The 20,579-nt window shown below is 43.4% G+C and overlaps 1 pseudogene; it reads right to left on the bottom strand.

The window, feature by feature from the left end:
• Nucleotides 1-3,405: 3,405 nt before the first annotated feature.
• LOC131384651 (filamin-binding LIM protein 1-like) lies at nt 3,406-3,919 on the bottom strand (annotated as a pseudogene).
• Between the last annotated feature and the right edge of the window lie 16,660 nt (nt 3,920-20,579).

The raw sequence follows: 20,579 nt of genomic DNA on the forward strand, positions 1-20,579 counted from the left end.
TATTGTCTGTACACCAATGACTCCCAAATTTAATCTCTATCCTTGCATCTCCTCTTGCTGTACACCTGGCTATTCCACATCTCTACTTGGATATCTCAAGAGCATTCCAAAACTGAACAATTCCCCCAAAGTACTCCTTTTTTAGGGTTCCCAATTCAGTGATTGTCTTGCCAACCTCTGGTTGCTCAACGAGAATCTTGGGAGTCATCCTGGACTCCCTCCCCATGACTCCAGTATCCAATCCATTCCAAGTCCTGTGGGCTCTATGTCCTAAGTGTCTCAGGAAAGTATCCCCTTCTTTCCATCTCCACTGGTCCCATCGCCCCAGAACTTCTGCAAGGGCATCTTAACTGGTTTCCCTGAATCCATGCTTGCCCTTAGCCAGCATGTTTTCTACAATATAGCCAAAATGATTTTCAGAAAGCAAATCTGATTATGTCACTCCTCTGTACGAAGATACAGCCACAAATTTGTTAAACACAAAATTATTTACCAAAAGAAAGAAACGATGAAAAAACTTAAATATTCACAAATATCAGATTGGGCCAGATGTGGTGGCTCATGCTTATAATCTCAGCACTTTGGGAGGCCAAGGTGGGAGGATCACTTGAGTCCAGGAGTTCAAGGCTGCAGTGAGCTAGGATCATGCCACTGTGTTCCAGCCTGGGCAACAGAGTGAGATTCAGTCTCTTAAAAAAAAAAAAAGTTAATTAAGTAAAAACTACAGATCAGTCAGACACACTTACTATATCCATTTGATGAAACAGTATGCAGTTATAAAAAACAAGTGTAGTTCCGGGAAATGTTGTTAAGAATCAGATAAATGCTATTATTTAAAAATCTAGAGCAGTGGTGTCCAATAGAAACACAAAATGAGCCTCATATATAATTTAAAATTCTTTAGTAGTCATGTTTTAAAAAGTAAAAAAAAAGTTAATTTTCATAATGTATTTTATTTAATCCAATATTTCAAAAATTTAACATTTCAACATGTAATCAATATAAAAATTCTTATTGGGGTGTTTTACATTCTTCTTTCACACTAAGTCTTCAAACTTGAGTATGTTTTTTTGTGGGGGGGGCAGGGTTTGGTGTTTTTTTTTTTTTTTTGAGATGGAGTTTCACTCTTGTTGCCCAGGCTGGAGTGCAATGGTGCGATCTCAGCTCACTGCAACCTCCGCCTCCCGGGTTTAAGAGATTATCTCGCCTCAGCCTCCTGAATAGCTGGGATTACAGGCACCCACCACCAGGCCCAGCTAATTTTAGTAGAGACAGGGTTTCACTATGTTGGCCAGGCTGGTCTCAAACTCCTGACCTCAGGTGATCTGCCCCCCTCAGCCTCCCAGAGTGCTTGGATTACAGGCGTGAGCCACAGCGCCCAGCTTGTGTGTGTATATGTACACGTATATATATATATATTTTAAACAGTTATGCATTTATTTTCATGTGTAAGAAGACAACCATAACTGCCACGTGAACATGACTGTGTAGATACACAGTTCAGCACAAGGCTAAAGTCAGAAGTGAGTGAAAACAAATAGCACGTTGATTTAAGTGAAATAACACAGCAGGAGGCCTTTGGTTATGACAGAAATTGTGGAGGTGGTCTGTGAATGCAGAAGTTCGGGGCTCACTTCTCCAGGCTTAGGGTGAGATGCCGTGCTCTGGGCTGAAGCCCCTAGGGTTCTACAGAGAAGCTTGCCCAGTGCACGGCCCCTGTGACGTTCTCCCAGGAGCCTGTGGTACAGCAAGACCCCAGGGAGGAAAGCACATTCTGTTTAACTTGTCCATGCTCTACAAAATGTCTTAGAAGTGATGAAGCAACGATGATGATTCTCTTTCAAAGGGAAGAAGAATCTTCTAGATGTGGCATTGAGGAGGCAGTGGTTACAAGACGGGCTGGGCTACAGGGCCCGAGTGGGTCTTGGGGTCATAACTAGGGGACCGAAGGGACATCTGTCCTGGAAACGTCCTGGAGAAGTGCTTGTATGTGTTTGGGGGTGGGGTGGTGCATGGCCCCTGTCAAGGCTGCAGGAGGCACACTCGGCCCTGTGCCCAGCATGCAACAGGCTCTCACCCCATGCCTGCTGACTCACTACAGCACCTGGGAGGAGGTGCCAGAAGGCAGATTGGGGGCTGCTAACATCCCGGGTATCTGTGGAGCACCCTCTCCTCCTAGGCCTGGGCCTCAGCCCCACTTTAGCACCACACATTCCAGAATGAGGAAGTCGAGGGCTGTGCCCCCAATGGGTCCCATTCTTGTACGTGTGCAAAGCAAGGGGAGGTGTTTGCTGTTACATTCTTTCCTCTAAATCCAAAGGATGTTGATTCCCATCATTTCAACCTCAGCATTTTCTTTTCTTTCCTTTTTTCTTTTTTTTTTTATTTTGAGATGGAGTTTCACTCTTATTGCCCAAGCTGGAGTGCAGTGGCACGATTTCGGCTCACTGCAACCTCTGCTTCCTGGGTTCAAGCCATTCTCCTGCCTCAGCCTCCCTAGTAGCTGGGATTACAGGCAGCAGCCACCATGACCGGCTAATTTTTTGTATTTTTAGTAGAGACAGAGTTTCACCATGTTGGCCAGGCTGGTCTCGAACTCCTGACCTCAGGTGATCCACCCACCTTGGCCTCCCAAAGTGCTGGGATTATAGGCATTAGCCACTGCGCCCAGCCAACCTCAACATTTTCAAAAGCACTTTTTGTTTTTTAAGATGGAGTCTCACTCTGTCGCCCAGGCTGGAATGCAGTTGTGCAAGCTCAGCTCACTGCAACCTCTGCCTCCCACGTTCAAGCAATTCTCCTGCCTCAGCCTCCCAAGTAGCTGGGACTACAAGCATGTGCCACCACGTCTGGCTAATTTTTGTATTTTTAGTACAAACGGGGTTTCACCGTGTTGGTCAGGCGGGTCTTGAACTCCTGACCTCAAGTGATCCGCCCATCTTGGCCTCCCAAAGTGCTGGGATTACAGGCTTGAGCCACTGCGTTCAGCCTAAAAAGCACTTTGTCAGGGACTTCAGAGTTTTTCCTCAAACAGCTCAACCGTGCAAAGCCATGCTGGTCTCAGCACCCCGACCAGACAGCTACAGTCAGTACTTGGGGTCCACGTTTCCCTGGCAGACTCCCCCCAGCTTTCCCCTGGAAGTGGGGTGGGGCCAGCAAGGAATTCTGGGGGCGACGCTCATGGTCCAGGAACCTTCTGGTGCCCAGAGGGTAAAGGAGGAGTGGAAGGTCTGACGGCGCTCAGCCCCGCTGTGTCCTGGAAAGGATGGGCCGACTTGCAGGCTGGTCCCCATGGAGGCTCAGAAGGAAAGTGTGCAAGAGCAGGTCAGGAAGGGAAACCAAGTCAGGGAAGGGCCCCAGCCGGGGCTAGTGGTCTGCTCACTGCCTGACACCCGGCGGGCACTCTCAGCAGCACCCCGCAGCACTCTGCTTCAGGTGGCACGCCTTGCAGAAGAGACGGTTGTTGAGGAGGTAGCAGCCTTGGTCCGTGGGCTCAATAGACAGGAGGATCCTGCAGTCCTCATACCTGTAGCAATTTTCATGGAAGTTTCTTCCAGTGCACTCGATTTTGAAGGCATCTTTCCCATCCCCAGGAATGATCCGATTCTCACAGATGCTGCAGACGGGGGCAAATTTCCTGTAGAAGTCGTCCAGGCAGTACACCTCGTTCTGGCTGCCCAGGGCAAAGCTCTCATCCCCGATGCACCGGGCGCAGGTCACACACGTGAAGCAGGAGGGGTGGAAGGCCTGGCCCGGGGCCCGATGATGTGCTCCCGGACCACCTCGCCACACTTGCTGCACTTCTGCGCGTGTCCTGGCAGCAGGGTTCGCAAAGGGGTCGCGCATCCTTCTGGTAGAAGCTCACATACCTACATTGTTCCAAAATACTTAAATGTTTTCCAGTAACTAAGTCAAACATCAGTTTTTAAGTTTAAATGTTAGTTAAAGATAAATAACATTGTCCATGGAGAGTGGCTCATGCTTGTAATCTTAGCACTTTGAGAGGCCAAGGTGGGAGGATCACTTGAGGCCAGGAGTTCAAGACCAGCCTGAGCAACACAGCAAGACTCCATCCCTACAAAAAGAAAAAAAGAAAAATTAGCCAGGCATGGTCGAGTGTGCTTTATAATCCCAGCAACTTGGGAGGCTGAGTTGGGAGGATCACTCAAGCCCAGGAATTGGAGGCTGCAGTGAGCAATAAATGCACCACTGCACTCCAGCCTGGGTAACAGAGTGAGACCCTGTCTCAAAATAATAATAAAAATAAATTTAGTTCTTCACTGGCAGTAGCCACATTTCTCCTTCTCCTTCTTCGTTTTTTTACAGGGTCTCACTCTGTCGCCCAGGTTGGAGTGCAGTGGCGTAATCACAGCTCACTGTGGCCTGGATCTTCCAGGCTCAGGTGATTCTGGCACCTCAGCCTCATGAGTAGCTGTGACTAGAGGCACGCATCACCATGCTCAGCTAATTTTTTGTATTTTTAGTACAGACAGGGTTTTGCCATGTTGCCCAGGCTGGCTTCAAACTCCCAGACGCAAGGGATCCACTCGCCTCGGCCTCCCAAAGTGCTAGGATTACAGGAGTGGGCCACTGTAGCCACATTTCAAGTGCTCATTTGCCACACATGGTTGGTGGCTACTGTATTTGTTGAATGATACATTTCTAGAGTAATATTAAGACTGAAATTTCCCTGATTCATTTACAAACTTTGCAAACGTTATTATAAAAGTCCTTCAAAGGATAAAAATATTTCATCCTTACCTTTCTTGGAAATAAATGACAAATAAATATTAGCAAATTAAATCAAGGAATATTTTCAAATAATCATAGCCAAATATAATATATATTTTTTATTTTATTTTATTTATTTATTTTTTGAGATGGAGTCTTGCTCTGTCACCCAGGCTAGAGCGCAGTGGCGTGATCTTGGCTCACTGCAAGCTCCGCCTCCTGGGTTCAAGTGATTCTCATGCCTCAGCCTCCCAAGTAGCTAAGATTATAGGTGCCTGCCACCACGCCTGGCTAATTTTTGTATTTTTAGTACAGACCCGGTTTTGCCATGTTGGCCAGGCTGGTTTCGAACTCCTGACCTCAGGTGATCCTCCTGCCCCTGCCTCCCAAAGTGCCGGGATTACAGGTGTCAGCCACCTCGCCCAGACAAATAGAATATATTTAAGAAATGAACAAATGATCCTTCTTGAGTTTTCCTATTGGTATAAGATGTCCCATTTACAATCAGCATAAAAAATAAAATACAAATAAATAAGCTTAACAAAAATGTGCAAGATATTTATGAAGAAATGATAAAACTTTCCTAAAGGGCATAAAAGAAGATGAAAAGTGGAGAGGCACCGTCCAAGATCCTGGGAGGAAAGACTAATTACTGGTAAAGATGTGAAGCCTTCTAAAGTTCATCTATAAGTTTAAAGTAAGTCAAATCAAAATGCTAAAGAAAACATTCGTTGGTGGGTGGGTGGGACTAGATAAACTAATCCTAATGTTTATCTAGAAGAATAAACAAATAAAGAATAGCCAAGAAAATAACGAAGAAAGAATAACTTGTGCTACCTGATATGAAACTGTAGTGATGAAAAACATTGTGGTACTGGAGCAAGAAAAGACAGATCCATGGAGCTAGACCCATGAATTTAGGAGATTTTGGTAAATAATGAAGACGATATTTCAACTTGATGGGGAAAATATTGATTATTTAATAAAAGTTATCCGTACATCGGATATCCTTTGGAAAAAAAAGTAAAGTTGTCTCCTACTATACTCCTAAATAAATTCCAGATAGTTTAAGGATTTGGAAATAAAACAAAGAAACAAAAACTCAAAAGTCCTAGGAGATAGTAGTGGATTACATTTTAAAAGAATTTTGGGGGCCAGGTGCAGTGGCTGACGCCTGTAATCCCAGCACTTTGGGAGGCCAAGGCAGGTGGATCACGAGGTCAAGAGATCGAGACCATCCTGGCCAACATGGTGAAACCTCATCTCTACTAAAAATACAAAAACTAGCTGGGCGTGGTGGCACGTGCCTATAGTCCCAGCTACTCAGGAGAATGGTGTGAACTCAGGAGGCGGAGGTTGCAGTGAGCCGAGATTGCACCACTGCACTCCAGCCTGGTGACACAGTGAGACTCAGTCTCAAAAAAAAAAAAAGAATTTGGGGATAGGGAGGTCTTTTGGTAATGTGGTGTTAAGCCACAAGTCATAGAGGAAGTGATTGGCAGGTTTGATTATTTCAGCACACACTACCAGTTACCAGTGAGATGTAAGTAAAAATCTACTGGGACCTTCTGGGAAAGAATTTCCTCACTGATGAAAATAGTAGATCTGGGGGATGGCAAAAAAATTCTTTGTCCTTATTCTCTTCTTTTTTTTTTGTCCTCATCCTTCCTAATCAGAGTACGAGGATGTCATATTCAAAGGTGTGGCAGGCATTTTGTCTCACTGAGGAAAGGTACTGTCAACACACACTAAATGGTAAATCTGAAGGACATACAGAGACTGATGACATCTTTGAACCACCAGACCCATCCTGTGACCACCTACTTCTGAATTTCAGGTTAACTAAACAGCTAATATTGTATGGTTTAAGGCCATCACTTGGCTTTTTGTTTGCTCAGGCTGGTACAAATACATAAAAATACACTTTGGGAGGCTGAGGTGGGTGGATCACTTGAAGTCAGGAGTTTGAGACCAGCCTGGTCAACATGAGGGAACCCCGTCTCTACTAAAAACACAAAAATTAGCTGGGCGTAGTGCATACACCTGTAGTCCCAACTACTCGGGAGGCTGAGGCAGGAGAATAGCTTGAACCCAGGAGCCAGAGGTTCCAGTGAGCTGAGATCATGCCACTGCACTCCAGCCTGGGTGACAGAATGAGACCCCATCTCAAAAGAAAACCCACCAAATATATAAAAATAAAAACTTTCTATGGCGAAAGATACAATGAACTAAGTGAAAAAAAACAATTTCAACATAGATGTCAAGGTTAATAGCCTTGATATATAAAGGACTTTTACCAATCAATAAGGAAAGAAGAATCCTTTTATAAAATAAAATAGGCAAAACACATAAATAAGCAATTCATAAACTAAATTGGACAAATAAAGATATAAAAGCATGCTTCAACCTCACTGATAATCAAAGACTTACAGATTGAAACCAAAATGAAATCTCATTTTCAGCCATCTTATTGGCAAAGATAAAAAAGAGTGACAGTGGCCAATGTTGGACGTAGTGTGGAAAATCAGTTTATCTCATACATATTGGCGAAATGTGAATTGGTGCAATTTTCTAGAGGACTATTTATTGATATGATCAAATTTTAAAAGATGTATCTTTTTTTCTCAGCGATCTTCCTTCTAGGAATTTTTTTCTAAAGGAGTAATCAGATATATGACAAAGAAGCGTACATGATGATGCTTAGTACAGTACTCCTTCTAATAGTGAAAAATGGAAAAATTAGTAACTCCTTATAATAGTGAAAAATTGAAAAAATAGTAATTCCCTATAATAGCGAAAAATTGAAAAAATAGTAATTCCCTATAATAGTGAAAAATGGAAAAATTAGAATATGTTTCCAACAAGAAGTGATTGGTTAAAGAAATTATGGTCCATTTATTCAATGTAATAGAATTCAATGTAGCCATCAAGAACGATGATGCATTCTTTTCGGCTCACTGCAGCCTCTGCCTCCTGGGTTCCAGTGATTCTCCTGCCTCGGCCTCCTGGGTAGCTAGGATTACAGGCACATGCCACCATGCCCGGCTAATTTTTGTATTTTTAGTAGAGACAGGGTTTCTCCATGTTGGTCAGGTTGGTCTCAAACTCCTGACCTCAGGTGATCCGCCCACCTCGGCCTCTCAAAGTGCTGGAATTACAGGCATGAGCCACCACGCTCGGCCCGATGATGCATTCTATGTATTGATGTGGGAAGATACTCATGACTGAGTGTTAAGAAGGAAAAAGCAGTTTACCAAACCCTATCCAACAATGTGTTAGGAGTCTGTCTATATAAATGTATGTTTAAACATACATAAAAACTTGAAGGATTTTAAAAATTAATAGTGACTATTTTTAGGAAGTGGGATTATGAGGGACTCTTTATTTCTCAGTATTGGTTAAATATTTTATATATCAGAAAAACAAATTTGATTCCAGTTTAGAAAATAAAATGTTTCCAGAAGAAAATGCAATGATGTGCAAAGAAACATAACATACTGCCAAAAATAGGATATAAGTTAGTGATACAGTAGGATTATTTTCACCGTGAGGCTAATTTTATTGAAAATTATCTAGAAAGTTGTAGACCAAAATATTAATAGTAATTACCTCTTAGGGGAAATGTGGTGGGAATTTGAATCGTTTTTATTTTATTGGTCATACTTCAGTGTTTAAAAAAGGTTTTTAAAGATATTTGTATTGCTTCTACAAAAAAAGTTACTCATAGAAAACAAAAAAAAAGGAAGCAAAGAGAAAGATAGTGAGGGAGAGGAGGAGGGAAGAAAGGAGGGAGGGAGGGAGAGAGGGAGAGAAGAAGGAAGGGAGGGAGGGAAAGAGGAAGGACAAATTAAGTCTAACTTGGACCAAGCCCTCTTGGAGGTTGGCTAGGCTCCTGAGACGCCTACAAGATGTGTGTTGATTTGATGACAGTAAGTACAAACCCGATATTTATTCAACTTTTCGGTCTTTTGTCCTGCCACAAAGGACTTGAGGGAACGCAAAACATATGATAAAACAGAACATTACAAATAAAAAAATTTCAGGATCAAGAGAAAATAGCGATGTACTAGAGAGACAGGAATTGGGAGGAAGCAGGGTCGTAGACACTTAGGAAAGTTCAGCTGCAAGGTGAGCTCCCCTGAGATTCCACAGTCCTGGGAGTCCTCTGCTCAGCTGGTTGGAGACCTGCAGTATCTGAGATTCTGCACAGGGTGAGTCCAGGAAGAGGCTAATCTTGTAGACACATTGTGGGTGTCTGTCCAGCCCATAATGACTCCTTTTCCCTTGCGTGGAAAAGGGAGCTTTCGGTCTAACAGTTAGCTGTGCTGGTTGAACCTCTCTCCTAAGCTGAGCAGGTCAGAGTGTCATTCCTAGACATTCCAACCCAGGTCTGAGAGCTGGCCGCAGTCTGGCTGGCCACTTGGGGTGGCTACACAAAGCCAAGTGCACCTCTTAGTTGGGGCCTTAGAGCCCACTTTCCATGAAGAAATAAAGAAACAAGGTTACAAAAACGATGGTATATTTTTAATGTTTATATTGAACAAATTAATGCTTTTAACACCGAAAAACACAGTGCCACAAAAATGTTCTGTTCACAAGATAATTACAGGATTTATTAAAAATACTAATTCATGGTGCACTACAGGAGGTGTGCTGCAGAGCCAAGGGGCCGTGCCAACCTCCTCCCCTCCCGCCACAGGCCCCCAAGGCTGGGGCAAGCAGGCTGAGGAAACTTAAGTGCAGCTGGCAGCAGCCAAACGTGGGGCGTTGCTGCTTCTGAGGATTCCCGGGGAGTCCATCTTCCAGGGTTTGGTACCCGGGTCCTTCTGAGCCGACTGCCCCTGCCCTGCAGCATACCTGATATCCTTCCAACGAGGTCCCTCCTTCACTAATTCCACTTGACGTGGATTTCTACCACGGCAAGCAAAAGAACTTTGCCTGAAAGAACCTGCAGTCATCCCAGATTCTTTTTTTTTGGAGACGAAGTCTTGCTCTTGCCCAGGCTGGAATGCAGTGGTGCGATTTCGACTCACTGAAACCTCTGCCTCCTGAGTTCAAGCGATTCTCCTGCCTCAGCCTCCTGAGTAGCTGGCATTACAGGCATGTGCCACCACGCCTGGCTAAGTTTTGTATTTTTAGTAGAGACGGGGTTTCACCATGTTGGCTAGGCTAGTCCTGAACTCCTGACCTCAGGTGATCCGCCCGCCTCGGCCTCCCAAAGTGCTGGGATTACAGGCGTGAACCACTGCGCCTGGCCCCAGATTCTTATTTTTTAGGAGAGGTCGGTTTTCCCCCTGTGACCAATTCCCTTCCCAGGGAAAAAGACAATTTTCAGCTTCTGTGGTCCCAGACTGCAGTGAGTTCATACATATTCTCCCAAGGTGGTGGAGGATTGTTTAAAAGATGCTGAGTGGCAGGGAGAAGAATGTCACCTAAACATCTCTCTGCCACGGAAGGAGAGGTTTGGCTGAGCCTCAAGGACATAGGTTCAGACAAGGGCAGTCCCGGCTGCCTTACCTCCTGGAGCTGGAGAATGTCACGGAGCTTTGGGGTCCTCTTTCATCCTTCAAAGTGTCTCCTAGGGTGGGTTTGTCTTAAAACCAGCTTCAGAGGTGAGGGAAAGAAGGTGAGATGAGGAATTTGTCCGCTAAGTGGTTTCTTGGCTGACTCTGCTCCTGGAAAACTGGAACAGTAGTAGCTGGTTATGCTTATGATCTCATTTCTCTGTGGTTCCCAAGGTGCCTAGAGTGAGCCTTAAATAAAGTAGAATGCCGGCCAGGAGCAGTGGCTCACTCCTGTAATCCCAGCACTTTGGGAGGCCGCGGTGGTTGGATCACGAGGTCGGGAGATCGAGACCAGCCTGGCCAATGTGGTGAAACCCTGTCTCTACTAAAAATACAAAAATTAGCTGGGCGTGGTGGTGGGTGCCCGTAATCTCGTACTCAGGAGGCTGAGGCAGGAGAATCGCTTGAAACCAGGAGGTGGAGGTTGCAGTGAGCCGAAATCACACCACTGCACTCCAGCCTGGAGACAGAGCAAGACTCCATCTCAAAAAATAAAAATAAAATAAATAAAGTAGATGCCCATTAAACCTTTTGTGGTCCCCCTTGCTGCTGGCAATACAAGGCCTTTGCCTCTTTGCTCAGGCAGCTCCAGAAGATTGCTCTGGGACCCTCTTATCCTCCCATTCCTGAATTCATTCATTTAGTCAACAAATACTTCCTGAGCACCTATTTTGTGCTAGGCTCAGTGTAGGTGCTGGGACTGCAGGGGTGATAAATAAGATGGACATGACCCTTTCTTTCTTGGAACTTAGATCTTTCTATCCACTTTTCACCCCTTCCCCCAAATATATATCAAATAAAAACACAGAAACTTAAGAGAGAATTTCCCCTGCCACATGACAGAATACCAAGCACTCGTTTCAGAGAGAGAGAAAGAGAGAAGGAGAGAGAAACTAGAAAGAAAACTCCCAGCTTTAGGAGAGTCTCCCAGAACAAGGGTCCCATTTTTGTTATTTCTTGTTCAAAAATCTCATGTCCCCCACTCAGTGCACACACACACATACATATAATACATACGTTACTTGCACCGTTTACATTTCACAACATGTACAGCTGGAGAGCAGCGAAGTCCGCCTCCCACATTATACAGAACGGATTGGCAGCTGGGACTGAAGGCGATAGAAATAAGCTATTGATCAAGGGTTAGGAAAGTACCGCCACTGGGATCCTGTGATGCCTGCAAGCTGAGGGCAGCAGTAAAGTGCTACACAAATGCAATAACATTTATAACCCGAGGGCAAGTGCTTTGTATGTGAAAATAAAAAGCGGATCCTCTGTCTAATTCTTTCCCCCTCCTTGGGCTGGGCTGGCCTTTGACAAGTGCACGAACAGGAGCCTAAACGGGGTCACCTGGATGGGCTGATTTCTGACTCTCTGGGCCAGTGACTGGGTCTGTTTTCCCATGTTGATGCCTTCTTGTGGTCTGGGGAGTTACCTGCACATTTAAAGCTTCTCTGGGAGAAGCAGGGAAGCAGCCGCGTTCCACCACCCTGAGAAACCACTTAATGCCTTGACCCCATGGGTCTTGCTTGGTTTGATTTGCAGACGTTGTCTGCTCCTGTTGGGAGCTGAACTTTTCACTTGTATGGATGCTGGAAATCACTCGTATGGATGCTGGAAATCACTCTTCAGAGCTTCCTTCTGTGACGTTTGTAAAGAGGAGAAATCCTATTTTTGGGAGAAATAGATAGAAAAGAGAGACGGTTCTGGAGGTTCTACAAAACAGTAAATGGACCATGATGGCTGGACCCGAGTAAGCCAGCTTTTTCCCCAAAAGTCACCAGATCAGTGCTTCCTGACACCAGTCCTGTAAGAGACACCATTAAAATGGGCCAAAATAAATCGAGACTCAAAATAAATTGAGAAAAAGCTTCCTCTTGGAGATTCCTATTGCATCTTTGCAATTTAAAGCCTCTGAGAAGCCCTGCAGTAAAGGAGTTTAACTTTGCTTAATAGCATCTCCCAGATTTACTTGACTGCCAAACTATCCCCACCCTTAAAACTTCTTTCATCCTTTCTCTTTTTATTACCTAATGCCTATTAACAACATACTTTAGGAAAGCACTTACAGAAGGATTCGATATTTTGCCTGCCATGTACTGTATGCCTTCATGTGCCTTCAAGACACTGTGCACGAATTATTTCTACCCACCAAAATAGCTCTGCCAATATTATTATCCTATTCTCATTTCACATGCTATCCCATCCTATTTCCTAGATAAGACATATGAGGCTAAGAGTGGATAAGTCACCTGTCCAAGGCCCCTCAACTAAGTAGTAACTTAGTGAAGATTCTTTTTTTTTTTTTTGAGATGGAGTCTCGCTCTGTTGCCCAGGCTGGAGTGCACTGGCATGATCTTGGCTCACTGCAAGCTCCACATCCCATGTTCAAGCAATTCTCCCGCCTCAGCCTCCCAAGTAGCTGGGATTACAGGCGTCCACCACCACACCCAGCTACTTTTTTTTGTATTTTTAGTAGAGTGGGGTTTCACCATGTTGGCCAGGCTGGTCTCAAACTCCTGACCTGAAGTGATCTGCCCGCCTCGGCCTCCCAAAGTGCTGGGATTATAGACATGAGCCACCGAGCCTGATCAAACTTAGTGAAGATTCTAACCCAGGCCTTTCCAACTCCAAAACTCACATTTTCCATCATACCACGCATCTTATTATACAGGATGAAGACTGACTTCTTTTTCTGCCAAAGAGAAAATGAGTTGCTCTTCTTTGGAGACCTTTGTCTCAGGATCCATCCATTCTCCTCAAGGCCTTGCCTGGTTCATCTCAACCTCGTGCTGCCCCACACTTCCTGTGGCTCATGGGAATTCCCATTAGAAAGCAGAAGCTGAATCTAAGTAGCTGTGGGCAGGCATCCCAGTTTTGCCATGTACTATTTATGTGACCTTAGGCAATTTACTTAACCCCTGGGTGCCTCAGTTTTCTTATCTATAAAATTTTAAATATGTACAAAACATCTGGCCCAGAATGCTTAGTAAATGTCAGTTGTTATTTTTCCCGTTAATAATTAACAATAAGTCGTCATGAGAAAAAAATACTTATTAGGAAAATGTTAGGGATTCCTACTTTAAATCAACTATCCTGGTGTGATAAGATACAGATATTTTAAGATGAAAAAACGGAAGCCTGTTAAGTCAGTGACTTTTTCAAGTGCACAACTAGCTAATAGCAGAACTGGGACCTGGATTCTCAGAGCACAGAAATTTAAGACACCCTGATGTGTCAAAAAGCTAAATGCACCTGAGAAAACAGAGAAACTTAAATCTACAGCTTTGGGAGCTGTTTCCGTGAAATCCAATCAGCAATGAAGATCCAATTTCCCTAAAATTATACGTTTGGTAAAATAAAAAATAAAAACTTTAATGGAAATTATTAGATCTGAACACATCTTCATTTTTTTTTTTTTTTTTTTTTTGAGACAGAGTTTCGCTCTTATCGCCCAGGCTGGAGTGCAATGGCGCAATCTCGGCTCACCGCAACCTCTGCCTCCCAGATTCAAGCGATTCTCCTGCCTCAGCTTCCCGAGTAGCTGGGACTACAGACATGCGCCACTACGCCTGGCTAATTTTGTATTTTTTAGTAGAGACGGGGTTTCTCATGTTGGTCAGGCTGGTCTCGAACTCCCGATCGCAGGTGATCCGCCCGCCTCAGCCTCCCAAAGTGCTGGAATTACAGGCATGAGCCACTGCGTCCAGCTCACCTTCATTTCAAGAGTTCATTTTCAAAAACTGGAAACAGGGCCTACTTGTATTGGCTACTGTCATATTTTATTTGTTTGTTTGATTTTTCTGGTTATTCACAATTACTCAGGACAAAACACGTTTCTTTAAAACAACATTTTCGTAAATTGAATTAGGTTCCAATAACATGTGAACGTAAAATTTCTGTGTTAATGTTGTCATACTCTCCGTTGGTTTTGCTCCGTGATCTTTTTGGTTTTGCCTAAGCTGCTGAGGCGAGGACACTCCGGTACGAAATGAGCTGTCTTTAGGCACCGTTAGTCACAAAGCTTAGGTCTGAGCATTGCCACTTGAAATGAATCCGTTCCCATCAACCCACTGACGTTTATCAAAGGAAATATAACATTCATCCAGCTTGGAATTGGAATGAGTTTTTCTTTTCTATTAGATGAACAGCGACAACTCAATGTACTTGGAAAAATAATAAGTTTATACTTATGCTAATTGAGGAACTAGTATTAAAATAAAGTGTTTGTGGCTCTGAAACTCATAATACCTGTACCTTCAGGGAGTCAAAACTCCCCAAGTGGCTATTGGAATATGCTTCTTGTTTTTAAATTCTGACTCTCACTAGCTTAGAACATAATGTTTCAGGTCCCTTCTTCTCTGTGTCATCTCCATATCCACCAATGCAATTCTTAGCCCCAAGCCCCCAACCTACTATTACCTCTAGTTTTGTCCACCAACCCAGATGCTGAGATGGCTGAAGTAGTGTCATTTTAAATTTAATCCATTCCTCTTTCTTTCACTCACAGCACCCGTTTTCAGTAAACTCGGTCATCTGCAACTTCTATCTCATCAGTTCTCTGTAAGCAAGGAGAGGGAAATGAATGGTACGGCATGTCCATTTTACAGGCAGGAACAATGTGGACTGTACCCCTCCCATCTCAACAACATTATAGTGCTGAAGAAATTTGGGGTTTTTTTGCATAATGAAGTATAAAACACAAATTATCAACCTCTGTTTAGCGCTAGGACAATAAGGCTTTCATCAAAGAAGGATACAGCTACAGAAATGATGCTTTTTGCCTTAAGGTTTTGAGTTCTGAGAACCTTGAAGACATTAAAAAATTTTTTTTATTTTTTTATTTTTTTGAGACAGAGTCGCTCTCTGCCGCCCAGGCTGGAATACAGTGGTGCAATCTCAGCTCACTGCAATGTCCGACTCCTGGGTTCAAGAGATTCTCCTGCCTCAGCCTCCTGAGTAGCTGGGATTACAGGCACATGCCACCATGCCCAGCTAATATTTTGTATTTTTAGTAGAGATGGGGTTTCGCCATGTTGGCCAGGTTGGTCTTGAACTCCTAGTCTCAATTGATCTGCCCACCTCGGCCTCTCAAAGTGTTGGGATTACAGCCGTGACCCACCGCGCCTGGCCCATTTATTATTTAAATTGTTCTCCTAACATTGCCACTTACGAGGAAATAAAATCCTATTTTAGAGAGAAAGAAAACGGGGCTAAAAGAAAGTAATTGGCTGCACTTAAAATGACAGAATAAAATCTAGGCCCTCTGCTTCTCCATTCCCACTGCTTTGGGGTGCAGTTCTCCATGTGTTCTAGCTTGAATGCACACAGCTGGTTGGTTTAACACTAATGGGTGTCAGGTTCATTCAAAGAGCACGACCTCAGTATGTAAATTATTCAGCAATGAGGTTGATGTGACTATTTATAGGTCATAAATCAGTTATAAACTCAGAAATATGAGAACAGTTCCCTAAATAGGCAATTGTTACCTATCCAGGGCTTAATTTAAATATGCAGGGCTGAAGCTGGGCATAATTTCCTATCTGACACCCTTTACATTGGGCTTAGGAGAAGTGGATAGGAAAGGTGCATTAATTATAGCAAGACATCAGGGCTGAGTCCAGGTATGCCAAAATAGATTTGTATCTTGGGCAAGCTCCAAACAGTTGCTAATGGCTGCCTGATGCATTGTGTTGAGAAGGATTCTGAGGTCAAGTTGAGGCCCTGGGAAACCCACAGATCTGCCATCCCTGGTTTGCTTAGTTCCTATCCTTTACCCATCAGCATGAAATGTTTCATGAAAGTAAGAACACTGGGTCACACTTTTTCACCATAATTGTCCTTCTGGATTGTGTATGCTGATAGATCTCCTGCAACCAATCAAGGAATGAGAAAGCAAATTGCCTCCTTTCAAAGATGAGAAGCCATTCACAGGATTGAGACAATCAAAAAGAAATGAGAGACCCAAAGGTCCAGCTGTAACAAATCAGGTTACTGGCTGGATATGGGGGAACTCCCTGTTGTCATCATCCAAAGGGGGAGACTCCTCTGTCAGGTCTCGGTTCCGAGACCCAGTCTGTCCCATTCTTTTCCCCTTTGGTACTGTAGTATCTCTTTCTCTCATTCAGTATTCAGGTTGACTCAAATGCGCACTTACATCTTATTGCAGTGTGAGGGAATGCCGGGCCTAAAGATACACATTTGAGGTCATTCATAAGCTATAAGGTGCTCCAGTCACTTGGCCTTGGATAAAGCCCTAAACGAGTCCTCCTCCTTTAGTGCACAGGCCTTTCAAGACTCTGACCTCTGGGATTATGATTCCTGTGGCTGCAGTTTCTCTCGTTCCTCTCTCTAGACCCACATCAAACAAGCAATCACTCTTAGACCTTACTCTGGTCTCTAAAAAAAAAAATCAGGTCATGTCCTGTTTGGATGCTAGGCATACCCCTGTGGCTTTCTGTTCAGAACCGAGCTATCTTCACAGCTTTTTGGTTCATCACCCTGCCTGCTGCCCCCAGATACCCTGCTTTCTCTCATTCTGTAGGCTTTCCCACAGACCTACCCTCCTTGCTGGTGTGAGTCCTGGGGCTCTGTGGCAGCATCCCTTAGCTATTCTGATCCAGCTCCCTTGCTGTGCAAAATTTCCTTTTTTTTTCCTAAAAGAATTCTTGAGATGTCCATAACTTCTTTTCTCTCATCCCTTGGGGCATCATACTATATGCAAAATGATTTACTTCTATTGAGAGCTTACGGGCCAGACTCACCCAAACCTTTACACGTGTTATTTTGCCTAATCCAAACAACAGTCCTATTATTCTCCCCATTTAACAAATGAGAAGACGGAGGCACTTGAATTGTCCAAGATCATACATCGAGTGGCAAATGGTGATATAACTTTTGCATTGGCAATCTGATTCCAATTTATCATTCTGCAATATCTCCATTTGATAATTCAAAATCACATTTGCATATCAAAGGCAATTACTACCTTGTCTGGGAAATCTCCACTGTCTTCTTTCAGATTCGTGATACCCCTTTCTATCCCCCCGCCCCAATGATAAAACACGTTTATTACAAAATTCTCTAACCTTCGAAAACACCTCTGTATAGGTGTGTTAACTTCATGAAAATTTACGAAAATGTACAACTTGTGATTTGTTCACTTCTCTTTACGAATGTTATACTTCAATTAAAGAGTTTATGTAAAAGATACTGTCAGATCCCTGAGTATCTCACCACCTGCACTCAGTTTTAGGACTGCAATGCAATTTGCCAGTGCTTTGGGGAAAGGTGAATTTTGGGATAACACCTAGTCATATATAAATGTTTATGACTGGACAAACTGCTAGCTGGGCATGCTATGTCTGACCCCATGTGCTTTATGTAATACAGAGGTTGTAAAAAACTTATTAGAACATTATTTCAATGAGGGGAGAACCTTATGTTATTGTTAAGAAACGTGCGCTCTAACTGATTTCACTTGGAAGACAGAAGGTTTTATACTACAGTTTAAAGCTGCTTTCACTTGGTTGGAATTTGGGATGTAATATATTTCAAACAGGGTTTCACTCATATGGGTATACTAGTTTTTCAGGTTTCCAGGTTTCAATGCTCACAGAAAAGAAATATAAAAATAAAATACGTAATTGTGCAATGTGATACAAATTACCAAGGAACCAAAGTAATATTTATCAAGCACGTATGACACACATTATCTCATTTAACCTCCATAACAACTCTATAAAGTAATATGATTATTTCTGCGTTTTGCACATAAGGAAACTGCAGCTCACAATAGCGCATCATTTGTCCAAGGTCAACCCGGGACTGTTTGATTCCAGTTTTACTAATTCCTCAAGAATAAGCCCTGCTAACTTCCCGTTAACTGCTTGGACCCTCAAAGCAATCCAGTGAGGCCGAGTGCAGTGGCTCACGGCTGTAATCCCAGCACTTTGGGAGGCTGAGGTGGGCGGATCACCTAAGGTCAGGAGTTCCAGACCAGCCTGGCCAACATTGTGAAACCCTGTCTCTACTAAAAACACAAAAAATTATCCAGGCGTGGTGGCGGGCGGCTGTAATCTCCGCTACTAGGGAGTCTGAGGCAGGGGAATGGCTTGAGCCTGGGAGGAAGAGGTTGCAGTGAGCCGAGATTGCGCCATCGTACTCCAACCTGGGCAACAAGAGCGAAACTCCGTGTCAAAAAAACAAAAACAAAACAATCCAGTCGATTAAGTATTATTATTTCCCCCATCTTGGGGGAGGAAATAAGTCCAGAAAGATAAAGTGTTTAGTTGGATATTTGCAGAACCCAGACTCACTCGCAGTTTCTCAGCCTCCAAATCTGGTAACACCTTACACTAGATAACACCATTGCTCAGGCCCACAATGTAATTTATTTACGTTGATAATAGATATCAAAGACTAGACATTGAAGGTGGAAATAACAAGATGATAAAATTCTTTCAAATCCCTAGTCTTGGAAAAATATCCCTGTGATACGTTTATCAGTTCAGCAGCTTTAAGGCAGCCATTTCTACAGCTCTAATTGCAGCCATTTTAGTTCCTAACAGGTCCAGCCCAGGCCCCCTGATCTGCATCAGTTACTTCTGGAAAAGGAATCAGGATCTGCTTCTTGGAGGGTGGAGTCACACACATACAAATGCACACATGAATCTCTCCATGGCGTTTAGTCTAGTTCTGTGGTTCTCAACCATCCCCTCCCAATAAACCCAACCCCAGTGCAGTTTTACACTCCTCCCACTGGACTCCACCCTCACCCTATACACACCGGATATTTGGCAATGCCTGGAGATACTTTTGGTTGTCACAACTGTTGGGGAGCTGCTACTGGCCTCTAGAGGCCAAGGGCGCTGATAAAAGTCCCACGATGCCCCTACAACAAAAAAATTATGTGGCCCAAAATGTCAATAGTGCTGAGGTTGAGGAGCCCTGGTCTACTGAATGCTGTTAAACACACACAACTGAAATTACTTAGGATTGAATTGACCTTGGAGATTATGGCAAAGTAATGAAACTGAAGGTATTCTCTAGAGTGGACTGTTTATCTACCAATATACATTTACAAGTTATATCTGACCCACTTCCAATTATGATTTTGGCCTACCACAAATGCACACCAAGACAGTTACAGTGAAGATTTTTCAAAAAGATCAGAAACCATTGAGACAGTGGGGAGAAGGAAAGTACATTCAACTTCTGCTAGTCACTGGGGATTTTCTGTCATAATTCTTTAAAAATCACATTGATATGTCTTCTCTACTTATTTAAGCACTTTGTTGGTACAAGCCAGGTTTTCATTTATTCCAGCCCAATAAGAATTAGAAAAAGAAGACTTGATGAATTCTAATATTTACCTTCCTGCCTCAGTGAAGAAATAGAACTCTTAGGTTTTCAGACAGAGTTCAAATCTTCTTTGGGCTGACCTTTTAAGAGATAATGAGGTTACTTTTCAGCCTGGAGCAGAAAACAGGATAGTGGTTGAGTGAAGTGGGAACGGGGGCCGGGTTGGATGAGAAAGCCATCAATTAGTCCTATCGGGGGGGGGGGTTTCATTACTTTATTTGAAATACTGTCAAGTTCCAGAACATCAGAGACAATCATATACATGTACAAAAATATCTTAATATCCATGGGTGTGGTTATGTGCTGTGCTAGCATAAAACTGTAAAATAAGAAAAATTCATTCTCTATTATAGTATATAAGGACTCTATAATAATATAATATGTAATGCCTATTATCTTTTTTCTATATTTACAGTGTCTCTGCATTAGACTAATAGTGCAAATAGGAAGGAAGCTATTTTATTATTTTGAGTGGCATTTTACATTGTCCTGTAGAACCCCAATATTAATATTAATTAAATCCTTTTTTTTTTTTTTTTTTTTTGGAGACAGAGTCTCGCTCTGTTGCCCAGGCTGTAGTGCAGTGGCGTGATCTCGGCTCACTGCAACTTCCGCCTCCTGGGTTCAAGTGATTCTCTTGCCTCAGCCTCCCGAGTAGCGGGGACCACAGGTGCCTGCTGCCACACCCGACTAATTTTTTGTATTTTAGTAGAGATGGGGTTTCACCATGTTGCCCAGGCTGGTCTTGAACTCCTGAGCTCAGGCAATTTGCCCGCCTCAGCCTCCAAGTGCTAGGATTACAGGCGTGAGCCACCGCGCCTGGCCTAATTAAATACTTTTTATTGAACAAAAGTTATTTAGATTCCTACCTCATATCTCGCACCAAAAAAAATTTTAAAGATAAATGTAGCAAAGTAAATG

The sequence above is a fragment of the Hylobates moloch genome, unplaced genomic scaffold (assembly GCF_009828535.3).
Source record: "Hylobates moloch isolate HMO894 unplaced genomic scaffold, HMol_V3 SCAFFOLD_11, whole genome shotgun sequence".
Lineage (NCBI taxonomy): Eukaryota > Metazoa > Chordata > Mammalia > Primates > Hylobatidae > Hylobates > Hylobates moloch.